The 17,695-nt window shown below is 42.9% G+C and overlaps 1 long non-coding RNA gene and 1 pseudogene across 1 annotated transcript in view; one reads left to right on the top strand and one right to left on the bottom strand.

The window, feature by feature from the left end:
* LOC149996470 (uncharacterized) overlaps positions 1–9,753 on the bottom strand; it is a 43,988-nt gene extending 34,235 nt beyond the window's left edge. Inside the window, exon 1 of the long non-coding RNA XR_016507439.1 lies at positions 9,683–9,753. This is a non-coding gene — a long non-coding RNA (uncharacterized LOC149996470). The remainder of the gene's footprint in view (positions 1–9,682) is intronic.
* LOC149996471 (coiled-coil-helix-coiled-coil-helix domain-containing protein 2 pseudogene) lies at positions 9,058–9,520 on the top strand (annotated as a pseudogene).
* Positions 9,754–17,695: the final 7,942 nt, after the last annotated feature.

Raw genomic sequence — 17,695 nt, 5'->3', positions numbered from 1 at the left:
AGGCAGAACTAGGTGTTTGTGGGTGTTTTAAAGAAAATAAGACTTAATGGCAGAAATCTGCAAATAACCTAAATCTATATAACCATTAAATAAACAATTCTTTTTATTTTCACCAAACTCTGGTATTGAGAGTTATGCTCCTGGCAGCGGGCAATCGGACCCCTAATAACTGAACAGCCCGTGGGTTCTGTTACAACAGGGCACCCAAAGCTGCGGTATGGATGTACTGACAGCTGTGGACTATTGACAGGCCTTCAGCTCTCACTCATGGGATAAGCAACTCCCCAAATTCTTATAAGTTTCACTAAACCTCTACTAGTTCCCCATTTGTACCCTTCCGCTATGGCTCACAGCCTTCCAGAAAAGCCCCAGCTGCCCAGTGCCTCTCCCCACCTTCACGTCCCTGCCACACAGGAATCACTTCCAGTTGATCTGGGCTGTCCCTGGCACTAGTATTTTTCAAAAGCTCTCCCCACGATTCAAATCTGCAGCCAGTGCTAAGAATCACTGACTACTGTGGAGCAAAATCAGGCTAGAAGCCACCTGGGAGCCATGGCGAGCCCACCACTGTTGTTGAGGCTGACTTTGTTGAACTAAAGAAAACCCAAAGGCTCCTTTCAAATGTTCAGAAGCTGAGAAAAAGGGAGTAAAAAGGGAAAGGAACGTGGACCTGGTGTCAGAGCTGAAGTGACTCATGTAGGAAAGGGAAATAGGGCATTGGGGTCAGGAATAAACTTTGAGGGAAATAGAAGAGTTTGGGGGCTTGAGAAGGGAGGGGCTTAGGGTCCTTCCCAGAGAATCACTAAGAGAAGCCCAGGCAAGTATGAGCAGGCAGGTAAGACACCATTAGATAGTGAAGGAGCCATTGTGGGTTATATTACTGCGAATTCCCTGGTGATCTGGCCGGAAACAGCTAGACCCTTGGTGGGCTTGCTGCTCCTCCTGTGCTGGGGAAGGGAGGAAGGTGAGCTGCCCTTTGTGCAGCTTTCCCTTCCACACTACCTGGGCTGGGTTCACCTGGCTGGGCCCTCTGGTGTGAGTGAGAGGGGCCAAGGGGCTGTCAGCAGCTCCCTCTCCTGGCAGAGGCTACCTGGACGGATGGGGAGCAGAACCATCTGCCCCTTACTTAATAGGGGGGAAGCTACCCTTTCTGTTCATCTATTAGAAAGCTGTGTTTGCATTCTGGCTGCTACTGAAGATCCCTTGTGTTCAACTCAGCTGCCCCAGCCCATGGGTAAAAAGTCCAGACGCTGTCTCTCAGCCATATCCGTCTCCTGATTTCCTTACACCCCTACCTGGGACCAACAAATAATTTAAGGTAGCTTAGAAAAAAACCCCACATTTAAAATAAGAAAATAGCCCTGGGTGGTGTGGCTCAGTGGATTGAGTGCCAGCCTGCGAACTGAAAGGTCACCAGTTCAATTCCCTGTCAGAGCAAATGCCTGGATTGCAGGCCAGAGCTCCAGTCGGGGACGTGCGATGTTTCTCTCCCTTTCTTTCTCCCTCCCTTCCCCTCCCTCTCAAAATAAATAAAGAAAATCTTGAAAAATAAAATAAAATAAGAAAATACATATAAAATAAGAAAATTGAGGCAAAAAGAAAAAATGAGTAGCAAATAAAATTGATACCAAAACACAGACACACTTGGAATGCAACACACTGGTGAGAGATAGGCCACCAATTTGGCTCTGAGTCTTCTAGTTTCCAACACAAAAGAAAACAGGATCCTTTACACAATTCAGAGTTCATAACATAAAATCAAAACACTCGCTCAAGATAAACATAACAGTTCCTGGAACTGAAACCAGACAGAAATGCCTCCCTCAGATCCGCATGGAAAGGGCCCTGTGATTTAGTGAATAACATCCTCAAAGCAGCCTTTCTGTAAACATGGCAAAGAGTTTCACAGGTCTGTTTTTAAAAACATCCTTCAGTGTAAGCTGATGTCATAACGCTGAACTGTTATTCAATTTTTTAAAATTCTGAAGGAGATTGGTACAAATGTTCTGAGCACCAAAGTCTGGCTTAATTAAAACACAGATTTTCACGAAATTAGAAGAATGGATAAACTGGATCACCATCACATTGTACATGTAAGAAAACTGAGGCTAAAATGTTGCCAGGTCACTCATATGTCACAGTCTTTAATTTACTAAATAAAAGAGCAAGAAGTCAAACAAAGGATTGCTTTGCTTTGCTTTTATGTTGTTCCACAAAGCCTGTGTTCTAATATAGACAATACAATGGGGGCAGCCTATTAAGATTAGAAGGCCTGTTGCTCCAAGAGAAGAGGAAGCCCAAAAGTTTATACTTGAATGGGGGCCCAACTTGGATCCTCAGCCTCAGCTTTCCCTTCAGTTGGGTGGTGGGTCCCCTGGCCCCTGCCCAGTCCTGAACGGCTGTCCCTCTACACTGTGAAGTTAGATGGACAGCCCTTGCCCTCATAGCTCTGAGGTGGCTCCCTGCCTCCCCTGAGTGTGGCACAGCCTGCAAGCAACCAAAAGCAGCCCCCAGCTCGGGCCTGAGCCACCTCCAGCTCCCACATCTTTGTTCCTCCAGAAGCATAGATGGTAAAATGGTCTCAGGTGTGGGAAGAGAGCTGCAGCCGGGGATCTGTCCGGGGAAGAGGAAGAAAGAGAAGAAAAATGGCCCCCTCTGAAAGCTTTCCAATCACTCCAGCCACCACCATCTCTAATTCTTTTCTTAAAGTATAAAATCATTCTTCCACTGATCTCACTCGTGGTCAGAGCTCAGTACAGGCCCATCCGTCACGGGGCTGATTTGGTTCAGCAGGTGTTGGCCGGGCAATCGCTCATTTCAGGCTAATCTGCTAGCGGCTGTCAGGGGTTATGGAGTATTTATTGAGTTTGTGTCAGGTCCGGATGACCAATAGCCAACAGCCGGTGGATACGCACTGACATTGATGATATTGCTGAAATTAAACGAGGTGATGTATACTCAACTTGCTTAGAGCCAGGAATGGACCCTGGGATCATTTTATAACCTGATGCAGACAATCCCTGGGCTTTCCTTTTCAAAAAAAAAATTACACACATGGTGTTCCTATTTAAAGGAAAAAAATACGTGGTCCCCAACAAATATAGTCACGTCTGTATTTAAATGAACAAGAGCATTTCCTGAGGAGGCTGGAGGGAACAAATAAGATCCAGACGTCTGGCAAACAGCCCTCCATGCACTGCCAAGGTCCACTGGATTCCAACATTTCAGTGTTAGGCCTCACCAGGAAGACATTCATTGGTGACTTAGGCTCAGGATTATGAATGTAAATCCAGTCAGAATCTGCCTTTGGTGGCAACAAGATGTCACAGACAAGAGCACTGGAGTTGGAGTGACACACGGATTTACAGCCCAGCTCCACCATTTCTTTCTTAGCTGCATGACTTGGAACAAGTTCCTAAACCTCTCAGATTCTCTGGTTTGGATGCAAAGAGGATAGTGAGACCATCTGAAGGGACAGCGGGAAGTCACACAAGATACTTTATATGCTGATACCTGAAGGTGATTGCTTATACTTGATCTCTCTCTCCTTTTCTTCTGGAACCAATCCTCTCCCCTCAACTTCACCCAATTCCCAAACAAGTTATAAAGTTTTCCACCTACAGCACCAAAGTCAATGCTGATGGAAGTGTTGTCACTAGGTCACAAGAGCATCACATTCAAATGAGGGGAATTTAGTATAAAAGCTCTGGCTTAACCCTCCTCTGAAAGGACCTTATGATTAGACAGCCCCACTGCCAGTCTTGTGGCCTTGCCCCAAGGCCAAGTCCCTAGCGCCCTCCCCGGGCATAAGCGGGGTGATGGCTCTGCACCGCAAATGGGCCCAGGTAGGACATGTTGGTGACACTCAGGTTCTACAAGGGGAGGGTTTGAGCAAGCCACTTGAGCGATCTGAGTCTCCAGGTCTTATTCTGGAAAATGCCCTCATGAGAGTCCTTGACCTCCAAGTTCCCTCCAGTCCTGATGATCATGATTTTGTGACTAATTTAGAGGCATCTTCTCTCTAACCCCACTACTTCTTCCTTCCAAGGAAGCACTGGTCTCCAATGATGTGACAGTGCCCGCCTCGTGGAGGGTAAGTCAGCAGGGGGAGCCTTTCCAAAGCCATGAGGGCAAGCAAGGAAGGATCCAAAGGGTTCTGTTTTCCAACGACTCGCAGACTAGCAACAGCTTCCGTTCTCCAACACCTACTCAGGGGCAGGCACCAGGAGAACAATTGTCCCCATTTCCCAAATAGAGAAATCGAGGCTGCAAGAGATAAAGTGAGCCAATGAGGCCACACATCTGGAAAGAGATGCAGCCAGGATTCCACTCTCCTCCAATCAGTCTCTGCTGCCAATGCACTGCCCATTGCTCTACCCTGCCCGACACAGAATCACACAGAAGTCATCAGAGTCCCAAAGTTAACATGAGAGCTACGTCTCCTTTCACCCCCAGGCTTTTTTAAGAACTGCTAAGGAGCACGATGGCACGTTTTACACTCCCCCTCCCTCTCCGACACCCCTCCCCTGCCCGTCTGCCCCTCACAGCTAGAGAGAATGAAACACAGGCAGTGAAAGTGGAAAGAAAGGACAGGACCCCGGATAATCAATGAGTGCCTCGACAAATACATTGCATACATATTACACTAGCACATATTAATAGAAGTGATGGATGTGTGTGTATATATATATACACTCACTAGATTGCTAGGTGCTCTTGGCAAGCAGGTGACTAGCTCTGATGCTTCCCTCTGATGTAAATTGAATTTAGGTTACAGACCATCATCTGGCCCAATTGCCACTGAATTATTCCACACAAAATATCGAAGTTAATTTTTGGGCCTGTCAGCCCGGTTGATGAGTCGGGCGGCTGTCAGCCCGGCTGCTCCTGCCTTCAGTGCCAGAGAAGAGTCTGAAAGTCACGCCATCCAAACAGCGACCTTGGCGGGGCGGGGGTTAGATTACCAGGATGATTAAATGCCGAGGCGAAGGTTCCGGAGTCCGGATTTGAATACCTGTTTACATGTAGGATAACAGATAGCCGCCCACTGACTGGAAGGTTGTAACTCACTCCCCAGAGTGCCGCCGACACCATAAAACATGAAGGCCCCGCTCGGGAAGTCTGCGCCTCGGCAGCCAGGCCCGGGAGTGATTTAGAGCCCCGGATCCATTCAGAGACTATCTAATCTATTGTCTTTTATTGCATGCACTACTCAGTCTCTCTCCCTCTCGCAACTTTTTTTTTCCCTCCAAGAACCACCAGCAATCTAATCTCCCTTAAAGGAATGCTGTTCAGAAGTGCCAGTTTGATTCAAAGATTGTGAAGTTTCTTTATTCCACAGTACAATAAAAAATTCTAACTGCTGTCCCTGTATAAATTTTTTTTTTCTCTTTTTGCCCCTGAGCGCTGTGTCCTCACTTTCCATCCCAATGGGCGAATATATTCCCGCTCCCACCTTTAATGCCTCCTAAAGCCTCCCTCTCACCAAAAACAAGCAGGGCCACTTCTTTGCTTCTCTTGTGACTAATTGTCTTGGGCCATCTGATGCTGAAATAATCCATAATTGCTTAATCTATCTGTGTCTGTGTGGCAAGAAACAGAAAAGCACTTCGGAAAGATCAATCATCTGAAATCATTGAGCAGCATATTGGAAGCAGGATTGTCGCCTGCTCCCAGCTGGGAAAACGACGGTAGTGAGAGATAAAGGCTTGCAGAGGAGGCTGTCTCTGTCTCCATAGCTTTTTGATTCCGAGATAGATTACCAGGAGCACTAACTGCTCTCCATTTGTGCTAAACAAAGATAATAGCCTTGGAAGACACAGCCACATAAATGGTAGGACAATCAAATAAAGGACCCCCTGCCCCTCGTCTCCTGCCGGCACTAGCACACTAATAGAGTAGGCAGCATGGTGGGGTGGGGATGATCTCTGCCCTTGGGACCTTCATCACCAGGAACCAAAAGGAAAAGAGAAATTTGAGTTCCTAAACAGGAGCACAAAATGTAAAAGGCCCCATATACTGTATAAATAAGAGATTCAGGCTAGAGAGTGTTTGGTGGAGTAAAATCCAATCTCTCACATGAAGCAAATCAGTAGCTGATCAACCAGTGTTATAGCACATTAGGGGGCAGGGACTAGGGAAATGTCACAATTTTCAAGATTATGCGTCTCAAGCTGATAACCACCTCCTCCCCCTCTACTTCACCTCCCTTGTACTCAGAGTTTAGGGGCTGCTCTTAAACTGCTGCTGTTGTAGCAACAGCTACTTCCCAGAGCCCTGGCCTTTCTGAAAACTGGCCCCTACTCGCCTCTGATACTTCCCTCCCTCCGCAGAGAGAATCTTGCTGGAAGGGGGAGCACTGTCAGCATGAGAAAAAAGAACCAGCAGGCTAGGTCTCCTCTCACACCTTCCCTGCTGCTGGCCTGACAAGATGTTCAGAGATGTAGCCTCAGGCACAGTGACCTGGGGCAGATTCTCAGAAAGTGTGAACTGTCCTAGAAATGAAGGTGCGGGCTCAGCTGCCACCAAAAGTCACCAGAGTCATAAAGTCTGGATGTGCAACGAAGTTGAAAGAGCTGAGGCTGAGAACCCAAGTCTACATCCTACCTATACCCCTCATTGGCTATGCGAGTAATTGAGCCTCTCTGAGCCCGAATCTTAAAGATACTTCACAAAGACATTGTGGAATTCAGATCATGTCATTTATTTCATTTTTTTATTTTTAAACTATATTTAAATATTATATTAGTTTCAGGTGTACAACATACTGATTAGACATTTATATAAGTTACAAAGTGATTAACTTGATAAGTCAGATCATGTATTTTACATAACTGACAAATGATAGGCACTTCCATAAGCATTTAATAGTTACTGTTGTAATTGAATTATTTTACCCTCAGAATAACCATGTAGGGCAAATATTGTTCTTTCCAACCTACAGATAAGAACACTGAAATATGGAGAGGTTAAGTAACTTGTCCAAGAACACACAAGCTTGCTTTTATGTTGTAATTATCAGAGTCATGAGTAATAAGTGCTACCCACTACTTCTCTCATCAAGTAAGACCAACTTGATCTGAACTGAAACCTTACACTTGTTCTCTTGGTCGGTAGTTACTCAAGCCATGTGAAGTGTTGGAGTACATTCCAGAGAAGCCTCTGCTGTTCACAGGGCTCTGAGCCACAGGTCAAATGGGCACACTTGGCACCCTAACTATGTTATACACAGATCATTTCTGCCCAATTCCACCCCCCACCCCCTCTCTCTCATTTTCTCTCATAGCCCAACTACAGCTTCAGCAGTTCCCAAGCCCACAGCCCACAGAACACAGTTGAAGTAGGTTTGCCAGCCTAAGTTCATGTCCAAGAAAGACTATTTAAACTATCTCAGAACTGCAAGTGTGCTGAGTCGCCGATGACTAAAATGATTTAAGGCACTCTCTCCCTGCCTGACCTTCACCCTCTTCCTGGGGTGAATAGCAACTACATGTAGCAAAGAGGGTGCAAACACATTCAAAGAACTTGCTGACTCTCCACAAAGGTTTGTAAACAGCCCTCAAAGGGGAGGAAAGGGCATGAAAGGACAGAATCCCATGTCTGAACTAAAAGGCAGCAAAGTCAGATCAGTGGCCACACTCTAACTCCTGTACTTCAGCACTAGGTAAAATCTAAGCAAAGAACTCAAGTCATAGTTCTGTGATGTTTGCGTTCCTTCCCCTCAGCACTTCATGCCCACCATACAGACGTGCCACCCACACCACTATCCCTGCTAGAATAATAACCAACAAACCCAGAATGTAGTCAGACTCAGCATACATTGACTGGAAGGGTGAACAGCTTGTTACCTAGTAGCTCACTGAAATTTCCCTTCTCTCCTGAATCCAGTAAGTAAAGGTGAGGGAGGACCTGAGTTCACCGGGTGCACAGTAAGTGCAATGTGCCCTGTGAAATGGACCCTAAAAGGGAGAGGCTGAGTATCACAGAGTGACCCAAGCTGACCATTAGGAAAACAGGTGAGAGACTGTTGTGAACAGTACAACAATGGGGCGCTGGGTAACCAAGACTCTCAGTACCGAGGGGGCGGGGTGTCCTGGGAAAGACATATATACATAGAGGGAGAGAAGCCCAAGGGATGAATAAATGGAGGGGTGGGGATGGTGGGCTAAGTTAGTTTTCAAAACCTGGAAAAGTACAAGAGGGTGGAGAAAAACAGTATTGTAGTAGTTCTCACTGTAGACCAAGAATAGATGGTAACAAAAGAAAAATCATCCAAGAGTCATACTAACTCTTGACAAGTTGTAACATCTTCTCAAATCATTTGTATGTTGAGAAAAGCTAAAAAAAATGAGAACAATATATCTTGTTATCAGGAGAATATGAATTTCATTTTATTCTCTGAATATTTGTTATTGAACAGTTAAAGGACTCTGAAATCTTGAATTTAAATTAATGTTGCTTTCCAGACTAATTCAAAGTTACAGGGTAGGAGGAAGCCCACACTTCTCCTTGCTCTGGAAATTCCATCATACCTGATTCGATCTTTGTTTAGCAATGAACAAGATATATTCTCCAAAGAAAAAACTAGTTCTTTGCCTTTCGATTCTGTATAATTCTCTCTTATTTGCTTAGACTGGCCACAGCATTATTAAATTTCAGACAGAAAGAAAACTATGACAGCAATGGAAATAACAAAATATCTCAGTTTTACACTAGCAAAGACCACACAAGAGCTTATAGAAAAAAAACTTAGAACTATTTTTAAAAATAAAGAATTAGTGAAAAATAAGAATAAGGGAGAGGTGTACCTCTTTTTCACAGGCAAAGTATTCATTATAATAAAGATGCAAATTTTAAGCAAATTAGTGTAAAATTCAAAGCACTTTCAAATAATATTTCAGAAGAATTTAAAATTGACAGACTAGAAGATCTCCGCCTGTTTGCTGACTGGTCGCGCGCGGACAGCCCGCCTGCTGTTTTCCGCTCTCCCAGTCCAGAAGCCGCCGGGGTCATCTCGGAGTTTCGCACTTGCAGACGCAGAGCTATAGAGCAGTTGCGATGCCGCGTTGAAGCCGAAGCCGCACCTCCCGCAACGCCCCTCCGGCCAGCCGGGAACCTCAGATGAGAGCCGTGCCCAGGCCAGCACAGCAGCTCGGCCGCCAGCACCAGCTCCACCATCTGCAGTTGGCTCACCTGCTGCTGCCCCCCGGCAGCCTGGTCTCATGGCCCAGATGGCAACCACTGCAGCTGGTGCGGCTGTGGGCTCTGCTGTCGGCCACACAACAGGTCATGCCATCACTGGGGGCTTCAGCGGAGGGAGTAATACCGAGACCTCAAGGCCCGACATCACTTACCAGGAGCCTCAGGGAATCAGCCTCCACACCGGCAGCAGTGGTTTGGCCCGTGCCACTATGAGACGAAACAGTTTTTGGAGTGTGCACAGAACCAGAGTGACCTTAAGCTTTGCGAGGGTTTCAGCGAGGTGCTGAAACAGTGCAAGCTTGCAGATGGATTAGCCTAATCAAGAAGTTCATAATGAAGAAATGGAGAATCATCTCTCATGACCAAGTTAATTTAGTATAAAGATATAATTGATGGTGAAAGTATAAAACTACCAGTTAAACCTCTCCTGTTATTAATAGCTTTCTTGCCTCAGAATTGCAGTGGAAGAGAGTGTACTTACTACATAGAAGTTCATTGAGGTTGTATTGAGTTTGGGGCTGGGCAAATGGCTTTGTGGCTTCCTTAAACCAGCTTTTGTGATGTTAATGTTTGTGAATTAATTAAAATAAAGTGATTTTCTTCCAAAAAAATAATTGACAGACTAGTAACTATTTAACACTCTATAAAAAAATAGGGTTCATAAGTAGCTAAGTCAATGTGGATAACAAAAAGAGCAATTGCAATAGGTGGTACAGTAGAAGAAACAGACAAACAGAACTCTGGAAAACAATAAGGAGTTCAAAAATATGTTTATGTGCATATGGAGACATGACATATGGTAGAATATTACCACAACCCAGTGGGAAAACAGTAGGGTTTTAAACAGAATAGATGTTCTTTGGAAATTGCATGACTATGTGGAGAGGAAGGGCAAACCTGTTAAATATCTGATCTAGATTATGTACAATGAAATCTCTGGATGTATTAAATTCTGAAATATGAAAGATGAACTACTAATATGACTTTAAAATGTAAAATAATGATTTTGTGATACGGGGTGCAGAAGAACTTTTTAAATAAGACCTCAAACACACAAATCATAATATAAAAATATTTTGCAAATTAAAATGCAGTATTTTTATTCCATGAACATTATAGACAAAGTGACAAATGGAGGGAGATAAGATAAAGTTGTTTTCAATGCTTAAAACTAACAATGCATTATTGTCTAGAATATATAAGCAATTTTCACAAGCAAACACAGTAAAATGGGAACCCAATATAACAATGGAAAAGGTATTTAAGTAGGCAGACAAATCACAAAAGGGAAAATCAAAATGGTTAACATACATAAAGAGATATTCCACTTTATTAGCAATTAAATAACTGTAAATTTAAGTATCAGAAGGATATTACTTCTTGGCCATCCAAATGTTCAAAACTTAAAAATCAGATAATAAATTTGGAAAGATGTGGGGAAACAGAAACCCTCATGCATTTTTGGTGGGCATGTACAGTAATGTTTCTGCTTTGAAAAACAATATGACAGTACTTAGTAAAAGTAAGAATATGTATGTTCGAAAATCTAGCAATTTTCAAGCATTTTAATCATAATTCACTAAAGTAGCAAGGAATTGGAGACAGCTTCCAGAGTACCACTAGGGAAATGGACTAATATGGTGAATGCATATATATTATGGAACACTATGCATCAGTTAGAAGAAATTAACTATATGTACATACATTAATATAGATAGACTTCTTTTAAGTGTTGAATTCTACTTCTGGGTGGATGGAGCACAGTAGCAAGGGGCAGAGAACACACCCACACAGAACAACTCTGTAAGCTAAAATGACAAAGACAGCACTGAGTGCTGGCAAAGAACCTAAAGTCTCCTACATTGCTGGTGATACAACCCTTTTGAAACACTTGGGCTGTATTTACAAAAACTAAACATATGTATACCCTAAGACCCAACAATTCCTCTCTTAGATATGCATATTATTTGTTCATCATAAGGATTTACAAGAATGTTCATAATAGCACTACTTATAATAGCCCTAACCTAGAAACATCCCCAAACCTATCAAGAGTAGAATAAATAAATACATTTTGTTATATTCCTTCAATTGAATACTACACTGCAATGAGAAAAAATGAACAACATGGATTAATCTCACAAATATAATGTTCAGGGAAAGAAGGCAAACAGAAAAAGATAACAATGTAAAATTCAGTATATGCACAATTCAAAGGCATACAAAATTAATATTGGGTGTTGAAAGGCGGAACAATGGTTTCTCTGGCAGGAGAAGGACTGTGACTGCAAGGAATGGGAGGGGAGTCTTCCCAGATTCAGATCAGGTTCTGTTTCTTTATCCGGTACTGGCTAACTTTGTTAACTTTGTGAAAATTCATTAAGCTGTACCCTTATAAGTTGTGCAATTTTCTGTATGTGCATTATATTTCAAAAAATTTACAGAACAAAAATCAGTATTGAGTAGCACAATGAGAAGCAGAATTAATTCAGCTCTATGTACCTGAGATTATTAAAAGAACAAGAAAACCAAATAAAATAAAAATGAAGGACACTCTGAGGGGAAAGAATAAAAACCAAAAAAAGAAAGAAAGAAAGGGGAGCCTATTTGGACTCTACATGTCTAATCAGCAGTTCAAAGACAGAGCACCAAGGTGATTGAGGTATAAAACAATATTTATAGAAGTGAAAGCTTTTTAAGCATGGGGCCCTCCATCATTAATCCCTTTCATTAAAGAGTTGGGTTTCACAATGCAAGAAGGAACATGATCATTATTGTATGAGTGGTTTTAAAAAAGAGAAAAGGAAAGAAGGAAGGAAGGGGGAGTGGGGAAGGGAGGGGAGAAGGAAGAAAGGTAGGAAGGAAGGGAGAGAGGGAGGGAGGGAGGGGAGGAAGGAAGGAAAAGACCTCCATACATTTGACTTCCCACACCTATTTTGTCTGGAGAACCTATTGGCCCAGTGTTATTTTGTAAGCAGGGGATGAGGAAAGATTGGGTAGGGAGTACTGCTGAGTTTTTCTGTAATTGGTACAGCAACATGGGCCTCATTGACTCATTACTGGGTACAGGCGTATCATTTTTTCACCACCAGCTGCAGATCCCTTTCTTAGTGGGGAGTAGGAAAAAGGATCTCATTTGCAACATCTTCACAGGATCTCGGTTGGTATGGCTTGAACTGGCCCAGGCTAAACAGACATTGGTTCCCAGAAAATACACTTTGTTTGAGTGTTAGTTTTTTGATCGTGATTTTTCCTTTATTTCTTTTGACCTGTTAGACTGAATTGAAATCAAAATGTGCCCTAGCCAGACTGGGGCTGAATTTTGAGAAGGTTGTTTTGAGCATGGTCTATTAGGAGTGAGCTATCTTAGTCTCAATCATCTTTTAATCCTTTCATTTTAAACTCACGATCTATTTTCATTCACTGGCCAACCTTTTCAGACTGTTCCCATGGTCACCAGTATGAGGAACCAAGCCCCACCCTTCCCCTGAAAGTCTCACACACAAGGATGGAAACTCAAGATTTGGAAGCCATGACAATGGCCTGCAGTACACCTAAAGTGGATCATAATTCTTGTTGTTTCTTTTTTATACAAAGGTCTTTAAAGGGTCCAAACTGATCAAATTATGTTTCCTTCAGATATTTCCAACCATTTTCCTGGAAAGTCATTGCTCACCTGGTTAATTTCCTGTCTCTTCTTCAAAACCCTTCCTAGCCATCCACTCCTCTCCATCCCAGGTCACACGCATTGCTGTCCTGCACTACATTTTCTGCATACATCTGTCATTGCACACACATAATACTACATGGAATTAATGGGTGTGTATGGCTGTCTCACCCACTGCACTAGGAGGTTTCTGAGGATGTGACTCTGTTATATTCGCTGTTGCAAAATCTAGCACCTAACACAATATCTACCATTTCATGAGTACTCATGCATGTTTAAAACATCTTCATGTTTTGTTGTGGAGGTAACAACTCATTCATGTGCTCTGATACAAATTTTAAGAATGGAGTTTAGGCTAGAGGTTTAAATAGTATGAAGGTACATTGTACTAAGATTATGAAAACAGATACCACACTCCCACACAGAGAAAAATTCTGCAAGCTGCCTCAGTAAAAACTCAGCCGATCTTTCTCTTCCCTTACTCTCCAGTCTCATCTCTCTTCCCCTATTTACCTTCAACACTTCTTCAATTCTTCCTTATTTATTTTTAATTTTCCAACTTTTTTGAGAGAAAATCTTGATATTGCTGAGAATTTTACTCTCATTAAATCCCTTGTTTCTCAGCAAATGGCTTTACACTTCAGTCCAAATATGAAATTTGCCTCATTTCAGAATGCTTTCTTGACTGTATCCAATTTCAGGGCAACAGAGCTAGATGGCACAATAAAATGGTATTAGTTGTTCTAATTATTTTAGCAGTTTAAGATTTGCAATGTACTTTTATGTATTATCTCATTTTACCCTCATATTAACTCTGTACAATAATTCCAAGTTTACAAATTAATAAATTGAGACTCAGAAAGCCTTAATGACTGCTCAAGACCATGGAGCTAATAAATGGCAGACTCTGGACTTAAACCCAAGTCTTTTGATAACATACTATATTATATCTAATAACTATGCTTCTGTTAACAGCCATCATTCATTCATGTGAGTACATCTACCTAGGCACAACAAGTGAATCTTCATGAAAATATTACTGTAGAGTTATAATATACTTCTATGTATACTACATAAATTCTATGTATGGTATAATTGAGAAGTGTAAAAACCTGGCCTATAGTGGTTGGATCCAGCAACACATCCAGTTACATCATCAAACATTCTGAAGGGGAGGGAGTTCCCTCATCAACCCTACTCTGCAAGAGGAGAAAACAGAAGCACCATGGATTGCTTGTCCTTCAGGCGAGAAACTCCATTGTGCTTTTAAGTAATCATTTTGACAAAATCATTTAGCGATGTGCTCCTCTGAAAGGAACCTTCATTTTTGCAAGTCAGGATGGCATATAAGCTTCCCTGGTAGGTATAAGGTTTGTCCAGCTCCTTTTTCACTGGACTGTGCAGACACACATCCTACCAGAAATACAGCTTTCAGATGCCAGTCTCCACGGGCGGGGGTGTGTTGCCTTGGAGCAGATGCTGAGCACTGTGCGGGCTGATCATGTTCCTATCATGGTGGTTAGTGGGATCTAAACTCCTTTCTCAAATGCTCCACAATGGGCCTGGGTGCTCTTGTGACCACTTTGCTCTTATCTACAGCTAAGGTAATGTGTGGCTTCTAGCCAACACCTTGGTTGAAGATTTAAGTCAATCAACAACAGCGTGACTTAGAGCTAGAGCATGTCCTGCAATTGGGGCCCATTCTTTGAATCCTAGAGAGATTGCAACCACACAGAGATTTTAGAGTTGCAAACCACTCTATTATACAAATTTGAAACATTTCTGAGCATGTACTATGAAGCAATCACCAAAAGAGGCAGTAGAGGAGATACTGATGAAATCGGCCATTTTTTTTCCCTTCAAAGAATACATATAAAAATAGAAAGAACCCATCATTCACTCAGTGTCTACTATGTCAACAGTCTGCTAGGTCTTTTGCATTCATCATCTTAGTCAGTTCTCCCAATACCACTTTAAAGCTGAACATCATTTATCCACATTTTAGAAATGAAAAATGTAAGGTTCAGACAGAAAATGAGTTTTGCCCAAGTTAACACAATTAGCAAGTACAGTTAGGGTTCAACCCAGACCTGTCTGGCTCAAAAGCATACTGGGTTAGACAGAAATCATATTCACTATCTGATGAAGGTTGTGATAATGGGAGACAGTTGATGGACCTATAATACCAAGCCCTCTCCTGTCACATGGGCAAAAGGAGTCCAGTTCTCACTTCAGGATCTATGAAGAACAAAATACTAATGGCCAGATAAATGGTCCTGGGTCTAGAAGAAATTGAATAATTCACAGCCTTGCTGCTTCCTAAACTCACTCACTGGGTGAGCAAGAGGAGAGGTCTTCCTCTCTGCAGGACTGAGAGTGATGGCAGTTTTGATGTTTTCCTGTTAAAGGAAACTTTATCTGAATCATCTTTATATTCCCCACAGCACCTTAACACCGGGTGTTGCCAAAATTAGGTGCTAAATAAATATCTGTAGAAGATATAAAGAAATGGAAGAATAGAAAAAAATAGTAATTTATGAAATGACAAGCAAGAACAGCAGGGAAAAAAAGGGTAGGCTCAAAGAATGGTTCATCTCCCTTTCTTGGAGAAATCTTCATCAGCAGCTCAAGTTCTCAGCACCTTTTCCTCTTCTAAATGGCTTAGAACTTTATTTCAGTGACACCTCGTTTCATTAGCATATGCTCATCTGTTTATTCAAGTATTTGACAAATAATAATTATTGTCAATGGAGGACGCAATTACTAGTTATCCTTTTATGCAGCTCTCTGCTGGTGTCTCTCCAATCATATATAAGATGATGGAGGAAGGAAACCTTGTTTTATTCTGCTCTGTCTTCCCTCTGAGCACTCAGGGTAATACGCCAACTATAAGAAGGGCTTAATCAACATTGGCTTGACAAACAAGGTTCCTTCTAAAGGGTACTCTGTAAATCCTCCTACAGACCAAGTACCCCATTATCCACTGCTTGCTTGGGACACCAGAAACAAATCAGCTCTACCTAGCAAGGCATAAGTGAGGGTCACCGGGTGGACCCTGGAGGCTCTCCTTTAAGCATCTCTTGAACCTGCTAAGGTAACTACCGGAACACGCTCCCCACTCTTTACCCATCTCCTCAACAGAGCCTCCTTGGGAGGGGGCGCACGCTGGAGGCATCGCCTGTTTCCGTTAAGTGAGAGTGAAGCCTGGCTTTGAATGCAGCAAGAGTTCCTTGAAGCTTGAAGTGTTCAATTTTACTTCGCCATGCCCCCAGTATAATCCATTGAAAGGGCACTGTCCTTCAGGCCTTTCAGCTGGGCTGACAGCTGCCCGCTGATTAATTGACAGGTTAAAAAGATTGATTCCACATGTCAGAGCTGTAACCCTGCCAGAACAATACAGCTGTCACTGGGGCTGTAAAACAGACGCTTACATTAGCAGTCCTGAGAGAGCCACGCACGGACACGTGCACCTGCCTTTATCGAGAGCCTAAGCACACAGCCACGCTGAGATTAATCATCTCAAAAGCAACAGTGGAAGATCAAAGAAATGTTTTCATGATGGAAATCATGGTAGAAACGATGCCGTGGCATGTTCTTGGTCTGCAGATGCTACCCAGTAGACATGCCAAAACGGTACCAGGGGCAAGGTGGAGCTCTGAGAGTTGTCTGAGTCCCTCCGATGTGCGCTTACACACAGTTCTGGTCATTTGCAGACACACCCCACAACTTGCCTAGGACCCCATTTCTCTGCAGAGGGCTACGCCTCCCTGGGCCAGTAGCACACACACAACTGGGCCACGATTATGCTAACATGTTCGTAAAATTATGAAAAACTTACTTTGATGGGATGGGTACCCCAACACATCAAAAGACTAAAACCTTACACATGTCAAATGCAGGAGAGACTCCAGAAACCCGGGCGCAACTGCTCTGCCACCAGAAAACCTCTGGAGCACTAGAACATCGGAAGAGGAATGGGCCTTGCAGAGCTTTTCAGAGCATTTGAATTGTTTGGGAGGAAGCTTCCAAAGAGAAACACCCCAACCTATTTCTTACATATTTAAAATCTAAGTACCCTGAAATTGTCACTAGATAGAGTAGTCAGGATATAAGATTCCCAGGAATAATTCGTCAGAGGTAGGCTGGTTATCTCTGGATTTAAAACACTAAACCAGATCCCCTATGGTCCCCAGAGCCTGGTTGCATTTTGCCTCTTCCTGTCTCCTTCAAAACCTGCACAAGGATTCCCAGTGTGGGTACACAGCTTCCCCCCAGGTAACAGGCTTCCCTTCCCCTCAGGTCAGCAGTGAGCACCAACAGCTCACTGGTCAGGTAGACATCCTTACCTGCCTCTGGTCAGGGCACCTAATCTAGGGTATTATTATTTACAAATTTCAAATTCTCTAAATATCCCAGAATTTCTCATCCTGAAAATAGGGCTTCTAAGAAAACAACCCCTGAATAAAGGTTTCAACAAGAATCCTCTGAGTCCCATAGAATAGTTGTCTCCAAATTTCACTTCATAACATAATCATCTGGGGGATGTTTGAAAAATATACACTCTAGGGCACACAGCGAGGGTGAGTGAATCAGAATTTCCAGGTATAGGATCTGGAAACCTGTGTTGTTAGTAAGCTTCCTTGTTGATCCTCTGTGGAAGGACATACCTGCTCCCTAGTGTGTTCTGCAGATATAATATGCAAGGAACATAGTTACCCCTCCTTTTTCCATCAGGGCAGAGAAGAGATGACAAAGAAAGAAGATAATCTACTGATTTAATCTTCAAATATAACCAGCCAATAACTAAACTGAAACAGGGAAGTAGGT

This window comes from Furipterus horrens, unplaced genomic scaffold (genome assembly GCF_987537825.1).
Source record: "Furipterus horrens unplaced genomic scaffold, mFurHor1.1.pri manual_scaffold_12, whole genome shotgun sequence".
In the NCBI taxonomy this organism is placed as follows: Eukaryota; Metazoa; Chordata; class Mammalia; order Chiroptera; family Furipteridae; genus Furipterus; species Furipterus horrens.
This window is presented reverse-complemented; position numbering and strand designations above follow the sequence as displayed.